This window comes from Molossus molossus, unplaced genomic scaffold (assembly GCF_014108415.1).
Source record: "Molossus molossus isolate mMolMol1 unplaced genomic scaffold, mMolMol1.p scaffold_m16_p_12, whole genome shotgun sequence".
In the NCBI taxonomy this organism is placed as follows: Eukaryota; Metazoa; Chordata; class Mammalia; order Chiroptera; family Molossidae; genus Molossus; species Molossus molossus.
The window spans coordinates 48,954,499-48,962,430 of NW_023425347.1; positions in this window are offsets into that span (position 1 = coordinate 48,954,499).

Genomic DNA, 7,932 nt, shown 5'->3' on the forward strand with positions numbered 1-7,932 from the left:
TAAGGCTAGCTGCATAAAATGAATTTGAAAGTGTTCCTTCATATTTTATTTTTAAAAAGAGTTTAAGAAGCCCAGCTGGTGTGACTCAGTGGTTGAGCATTGACCCATGCACCAAGAGTTCGCTGGTTCTATAGCCAGTCAGGGCATATGCCCAGGTTGTGGGTAGAAACCGCAGTGGGGGGCATGCAGGAGGCAACCAATTGATGTTCTTTCTCATAGATGTTTCTGTCTGTCTCTCTCTCTCTCTCTCCTTTCTTCTCTAAAATCAATAAAGAAAAGTTTTTTTTATAAAATAAAATAAAGAGCTTAAGAAAAATTAGCAATAATTATTTTTCAGATGTCTGGTAGAATTCATTCATGAAGACATCTGGTACTGTAATTTTGTGTGTTGGGAGGGTTTTGTTTTTATTATTATTGAATCAATCTCCTTACTAGTATTTGGTCTGTTCAGATTTTCTATTTCTTCATGATTTAGTCTTGGTAGGTTGTATGTTTCTAGAAACATATCCATTTCTTCTAGGTTGCCCAATTTGTTCGCATATAATTGTTTATAGTATAGTAGAACCTTGAACAATGTGAGGTTTAAGGGTGCTAGGCCCAGCCCAGATGAAAATCTATGTATAACTTTTGACTCTTACCTAAAACTTAAGTTATCCCACAGTGTCCATGACCACTTATTCTAGGATTTCCCCTCCGCCACCATGGATAACAAAATGTGGATGCTCAAGTCCTTTATATAAAATGACATACATCAATGCATATAGTTGGCCTTGTGTGTCTGTGGACTGCCAACTGTAGATCAAAAACAATAAAGGTATTTATTTTAAAAATCTACATATAAATGGATCCACGCAGATCACACCCATGTAGTTCAAGGGTCAACTGTAGTTTTTTATAATTCATTGTATTTCTGTGGTATCAGTTATAATGTCTCTTTTATATCTAAATTTATTTGAGTCCTTTCTTTTCTTTATGCATTTAGTTAAGTGTTTGTAAATTTTGTTTATCTTTGAAATAGCTTTTAGTTTCATTGATTTTTTTTCTATTGTCTTTTTAGTCTCTATGTTGTTTATTTCCACTCATATATTTGAAATTCCCTTTCTTCCACTAAGTTTGGACTTTGTTTACCTCTTTTTTTCCTGTTCCTTGAGGTGTCAAGTTAGGTTGTTTATTTAAGATCTTTTTTTTTTTTAATGTAGGCATTTATCACAATTAACATTCCTCTGAGAAATACCTTATCTGCAGCCCATAAATTTTAGTACATTGTGTTTCTATTTTCATTTCCCTTATGATTATGTATTTCTATTTTGAGTTGTTCAATAGCATGTTGGTTAATCTCCAAATATTTGTAAAATTTTCATTTTTCTTTTTGTAATTGATATGATTTTATAACATTGTGATAAGAAAATATGTTTCATATAATTTTTTTTGTTTTATAATTTTTATTTTTTATTAATTAATTTTTGTTACAGATATTTCTCCTTTCCCCCCCCCACTGATTTCCCTTCCCCCTCTCTCCCTGCCCTGTCCCGTTTGTTGTCCATGTCCATTGTTCATGCATTCATGCATATAAGTTCTGTGGTTTATCTCTCCCCCAACACCTCCTCTTCGGGGGATTATCAGTCTGTACCCTGCATCCACATCTCTGGGACTACCCCATTCCTCAGACTGTTATGTTCATTATATTCCACAAATAAGTGAGATCATATGATACTTGTCTTTCTCTGTTTGGCTTGTTTCACTTAGGATGATACTTTCCAGGTCCCTCCATGTCATCTCAGAGGGTAAGAGATCTTTCTTTCTTACAGCTGCATAGTACTCCATTGTTTTTCATGACCTTGATTACTTCATGCCATTCCCTTCTGGCCTGTAGTGTTTCTTGTGAGAAGTCAGCTGAGAGCCTTATGGGGTTTCCTTTGTAGGTAACCTGTTGCTTAACTCTTGCTGCTTTTAGGATTCTCTCTTTGTCTTTAATTTTTGGCAGTTTGACTACTATGTGTCTCGGTGTGGGCCTGTTCGGGTTCTTCTTACTTGGGGCTCTCTGAACTTCTTGAACTTGAATGCCTTCTTCCTTCACCAAATTAGGAAAGTTTTCTGTCACTATTTCTTTGAATATATTATCTAACCCTTGCTCATTTTCTTCTTCTTCGGGGACTTCTATGATGCGAATGTTATTACTTTTCCAGTTGTCCCACAGTTCTCTTAAGCTGTCTTCCTGTTTTTTAATCATTTTTTCCTTTTGTTTTTCTGATTGGTTGACGTTTTTCTACCCTGTCTTCTAATTCACTGATCCGGTCCTCAGCTTCCTCTACTCTGCTTTTTAAACCTTCCAATGTGTTTTTCATTTGATATGTCATTTTTTATCTCTTCTTGGTGGTTTTTAATTTCCAATTGGCTTATTTTCAGCATCTCTATGTCCTTACACATGCTATTGATCTTCCTCAAGATCATGGCTCTGAATTCTAGTTCTGTTAACTTGCTTAACTGCACCTCATTTATCTCATCTTTGATAGAGGTCTCTTGTTCTTTCATTTGGCTTTTGTTTGTTTTTCACCATTTTGGCTATCACAGTGGGCTTTGGAGTCTGCCAAATTTTCCCTGTGGGTTTTGGTGTTCAGCTGTTTGTGGCTCCCTCTCCTGGGTTTGGATGAGGCAGGGTGGACCCACTTTAAACACCACTGTCAAGTCTTAACTTTCCTGGTTAGAGTTGCTAGCCCAGGGAATGGTAGTTATCCTCTAGCTTTTTTTTGCCTGGAGGCTATTAGTAGAGGTCACCTGAAGAACCTTGGTTTCGGAGTTGCCTGAAAAACTCCCTCAGGTGCTCAGTGTAAGAGGACTTCCAGAGAATGGGTAGATGCTGGTTGTTAATGGGCCTCTATTAGCATTTCAATGGCCACGAGGTGGGGTTGAATCTCTGAGGGAGGGGCTGCGGCCTCTCCCCAGGGCCCTGGAAAGTAGTAAGATGACCACAGTCCTGCGTGGCTGCACTCAGCATAAGGTCTGAGCACCCTCCAAATCCCAAATGTCCCCACACAGTTCCTGTCCAATCTGCCTTCCTTCTTCCGGAGCCCAAGTTGAGTGGCTGCTGCCAATTTAGCCTCTGTCGGGACTCTGCATTGTGGAGCCACCTGGGACTTTTAACCTGAGGGCGCTGCTCCCAGCCTAGAGTGGCCGAGGCTGCAGCACCAGCCGGGGGCATAGCACCCGGCCAAGTTCGCAGGACTCAGCTGAGGGCATAGGACCCAGCGGAGGCCACAGGACCCAGCTGCTGTTGCCAGACCCTGCTGAGGCAACAGCAGCTACCAGCTGAGGCAACTGAACCCAGCTGAGGGCATAGCACCCAGCCCAGGTCCGAGGAGTTAGCTGAGGGCGCAGCTTCTAGCCGAGCCCCTGGTCCCAGCCCAGGCCGCTGCGGACCGTGGGCTCCTGGCCCCCTCTTGCGTCCTCGCAAGCCTACCAGGATTGAGTCAGTGTCCCTGGTTATGTGGTCCTCCAAGCTGCCTTTTGGTTGCCCCTTCCTAACGATTTGTCTTTATTTTCATTGTAAATCCAGTTTGGTCCTGGGAGATGGTCTGTGTAGCTTATTTTTCACTCTCCTGTTTGATATAATTTCAATACTGTTAAATTTAGTAAGACTTGTTTGTGGCCTAACATATGTTCTATATTGTGTAATGTTTCTTGTGAGTTTGACAAGAATGTGCATTCTGCTGCTATTGTTTGGAATGTTCTGCAGAAATCTGTTATGTCCATTTGGTCTAGCATGTAATTTAAGTCTAATGTTTCCTTATTGATTTTCTTTCTGAATGATCAATCCATTCAATGTTGAAAGTAGGGTATAGAATTTTCTGACTCTTATTTATTGTTCTCTATTTCTCCCTTCAGATCTATTAATATTTTTCATTAAGCTATCTTTACTCTTTTACATTCGTTTTCTTTTTTGCTCCTCTGATTGGATGAAAGCTACTGTCCTGTCTTTGAGTTTGTTGATCCTTTCTTCTATTTCATCTAGTCTGTTTTAACCTCTCTATTGAATTTTTCAGTTCAGTTATTGTATTTCTTCAGCTGTATAATTTCTCTGATATTTTCTTATATTTTTTATCTCTTTGTTTAAATTTTCTATTTCTTTGTTCATACATCATTCTGCTGACCTCAATTTTCTGACATTAATTTTAACTGTTTAGCAGGCCAATCAATTACTCCATTTTGTTAAAGTCTTAGTCATTTCTAGTTTTTGTTGTTCCCTATGTATCTTTCAGAAAAAAATAATAAATGAGAGTTCATTTTTATCATTCGTATTTAATTCTTCTTTTTTTTTTTTTTACTTTCATCTTTCAATTGTTTTATAAAAGATAATATTTTTGGTAACCCTTAAATTTCTTTCAGGTGTAAAAGTTAGTTTTGATATAGTAATTTTTATGTGTAGGTTAAAATATTGTTTGATTTTTTCCCAACAGATACCTCAAGGCTTATATAAGACCAAATTTATTTATTGCTATTCTCATTCTGTGTTAATTTTATGAAAAGTCTTTAGGATAAATATACTATGTTTCAAAACTTACTTTATTGTAGTTTGCTTGTTTGTTTATTTTTTTCTAGTAGTAGTTTGTATCACTATTAAAAAAGATTCTTAGTTCAGATTCTAGTCAAATTCAGTGCATCAGTAAAATAATCAATTTAATTTGGGGATGAGAGGTGGGCAATACGATGTATTTATAAATGAATATAATTACTGAAATAGTATCACCCTATTTCTAAAATGCATTATTTCTTTCATGTTTAATTTATTACTTATAGTATTATCAACTTATCACTAATTATTAGTTAATACTATCTTGAATTTATCACTATAATCATTAGTACAAAATATATAAGTTCCTTTTGTCAGCTATATGCTAAATACTTTAAGTTCTCACAAAATTCTATTTGCCATTTTACAGATTGAAAATCTGATGCAAAGAAATTTAAGCATTTTATAGGATGAAACAGAGCTAAATGTGGAAACCTAAGGCCTCACCATTATATTATTATGAATTCCTACTATATATCCTCATTACATTACATTTTTTCTGAATATATTTAAATACATATATATCCTTAGACCTAAAAATAATAAATAATAAATTTAATTTTCATTTAGAATACATATATATACCTTATGAATATATTCTATGAATAAGTAAAATCAATGACTTGAATAAAGAGCACCCCTCCTATAAAATTAGTTTTGCTATAATAGTATGTTCTTTACTATATGTTAATAGTATGATTGGCATACTATTAAAAAGCCTCATTTAGTTTTTATATATGAAACATGTACTTTTTGGTAACTTAGTATCTAGATTTTAAGACTCATGGAATCATTACATAGAAAAATAAAATCTTATAGACTTAAACAATATCAAGCATTTGCTGGGACTTTATTTTTCCTAAAATAAAAAAAAAACTTGTGTTCTCTTTAACAATAATATTTGCATCCATAAACAAGCACTCTAATGGGAATGGATAAATCAGAAATGAACAGATTGAGTCAACCGGGGTCAGCAAACCTTGCAAGTAATTATCATAAATGTCTGTCAGCAAGCATACATAAAAGTGTAGATGTCATTGCTTGGGTCTTAATAGAGAGGCATCTACACCACAGTCTCACTTTCACTACAGCTGGCACCTCTGACTTCACTTTGCAACGGCAGATATGTGCTGACCTCAGCAAAGGCAAAGGCAAGATGGAACCAGCATGAAATTGCACAGGGTGCAAATATTATTAAAACATTATTGTTTACTGAGCTCCCATCTGTCAGGAAAGCTCAAGTGATTACACATAAGTTATCATCCTGAACATGCTCTTTGCTCTCCTTTCCCATTTCTAGCCCAAATTCTCTTTACTTCTGTAAATTGATTCTGTGTTTACACACAGAAAATGATCCTGCTGATGTTCAAAACAACATACTGCACTTTTGCAAAATTAGGCAAAACAATTTCTATACCATTAAAATGTACACACATACACACTTTGGAAAGAAATAGCTAGGACTGCAAGCAGATTTTGGATCTATAACAGGTTTTTTTTAAAATGATTTTTTAATCTGAGTCTCTGAATGGTTAGTGAGTTTTCAGAAATTATATGTAAAATATTTGATATGCACATATGTTGTAGAGAAGTTAGCTTATTTCCATAGAAGAAGCCTTTTCTCCTTCCAAGAGAGCATCCCCCTTCCTAAAAGAATGAGTCCTACATGCTTTGCACATGACACCAGCCTAATGGCTACATTTGATTGTATTATGATTGAATTATTGATCTAAACTGTAACTATTCAGATTCTCTTTCCCAGTAATTTGGATTTAGAATTCAGACACAGTGAGTAGGTGCCTAGAGATTTATATGTTCCAAAATGTAACATATATGCTTATTTACTTTATTCAGCCATATTTTACAAAGTGAACAAAGAGAGAAAATTATTCCATAATATCACAGAAGCAGAAATAAAAGGCTTGGATTTCTGAATGCTTTTCACATTTTAATTGAGTCCCTCTGGTTGAGTCCTGGCTTCATTCCTGTGCTTGAGTTCTGTGAGATACCCCAATATACAATCTACAAATTCATCATATCCTTCAGTTGCCTCAGATTGTTTCAGTTATGCACAGTCAGTCATAAAATGTGCATAATTAAAAACACTGGTTGTGAGAAGCCATTGTTTTCGGTCTGTAAGTCATTTTTGAACTCTACAAGAATAAATCTCTGGCTTTGGGGTATTGCATTATTCCCAGTCAACTAGGCAATGCCTGGTAGACAGCCTCCTTAGCCTGCAGAATACAATTATTCTCTTGTGTTCCTCTGCAGAGAAAATAAGATAAGACTACAATCTGAAAATAAATACAGGCTCTTAAAATAAGATATTAAAAATAAACAAATTTACTTGGGCAAAAAACATACTTTGGGAATTTGGACCACATCTGCATTTCACCATATGTGTTTTTGCTGCTTTCTAGGCAGAAAACAATCATTTCCCCTTGATTTCTCATCCCTGAGACAGATGTTTCAGAATTAGAGGAAAATGCAGTTAATCCAAAGCATGGAAGTCAGCATGTCAGCTGTAAAGAGAATGCATTTTTGAGCTAGATGGCTCTAGAGTCAAGTCCCAAATCCTTTATTAACTATATGCATGATCTTGGACAAGTTAATTTATCACCCTGAGTTATATTCTTCTGAAAACAGAACAGTTGTTCAGTCTGAGAAATTAATTAAATGAGATAGCACTTGTCATGTAGTTTGAATGGTGGCTGATTCAATACATAGCAAGTGCACAGAGTGTCTTAATTCCCTTCCCTTCCACCCACATTTGGCAACCCTTAGTTTTAATTCAAAATATGATGCTAATATACAATCAGGTTAATAAGGCCTGGCAGTGGTGACAAAGGTCCCCACATGTTAATGTTTTCTAATGTCCTCTTTTCATAATCCCCAAGGTCTTTCAGTGCTATTCACACCAACAAAGATGAACCATTTTTTCCATTTGAGAATCAATTTTCATTATGTATCTTTCTAGAATATTCCCTAAAACAATAAGAAATGCTAGTTATTGATCACTAATTAGGTAGTAATCAGCAATTCATTCATTATATGATTTACTACATTTAGTATTCACAGCAACACTCTGAGTTAGCTATTGCTATCCTTATTTTAATACTGTGAAGTCTGAGGATTAAAGATGATAAGTAAGGTTCTTGTACAAGGTCGCCAGCCAAAATGTGTCAGAGTTAGGATTCAAAACCAACAAAGTAAATATTATAACCAACTTCTTTTATATTTAGTCCATTAAAGTAATTGTTGCTGACTCTACAAAATTTGACAGGAATGCAGGAGAGTAATAAGTTTTAAAAAGGAAGTTGGTAATTCTGCCAACCAGTATTTGAAAAAAAGAAAAGAAAATGCAG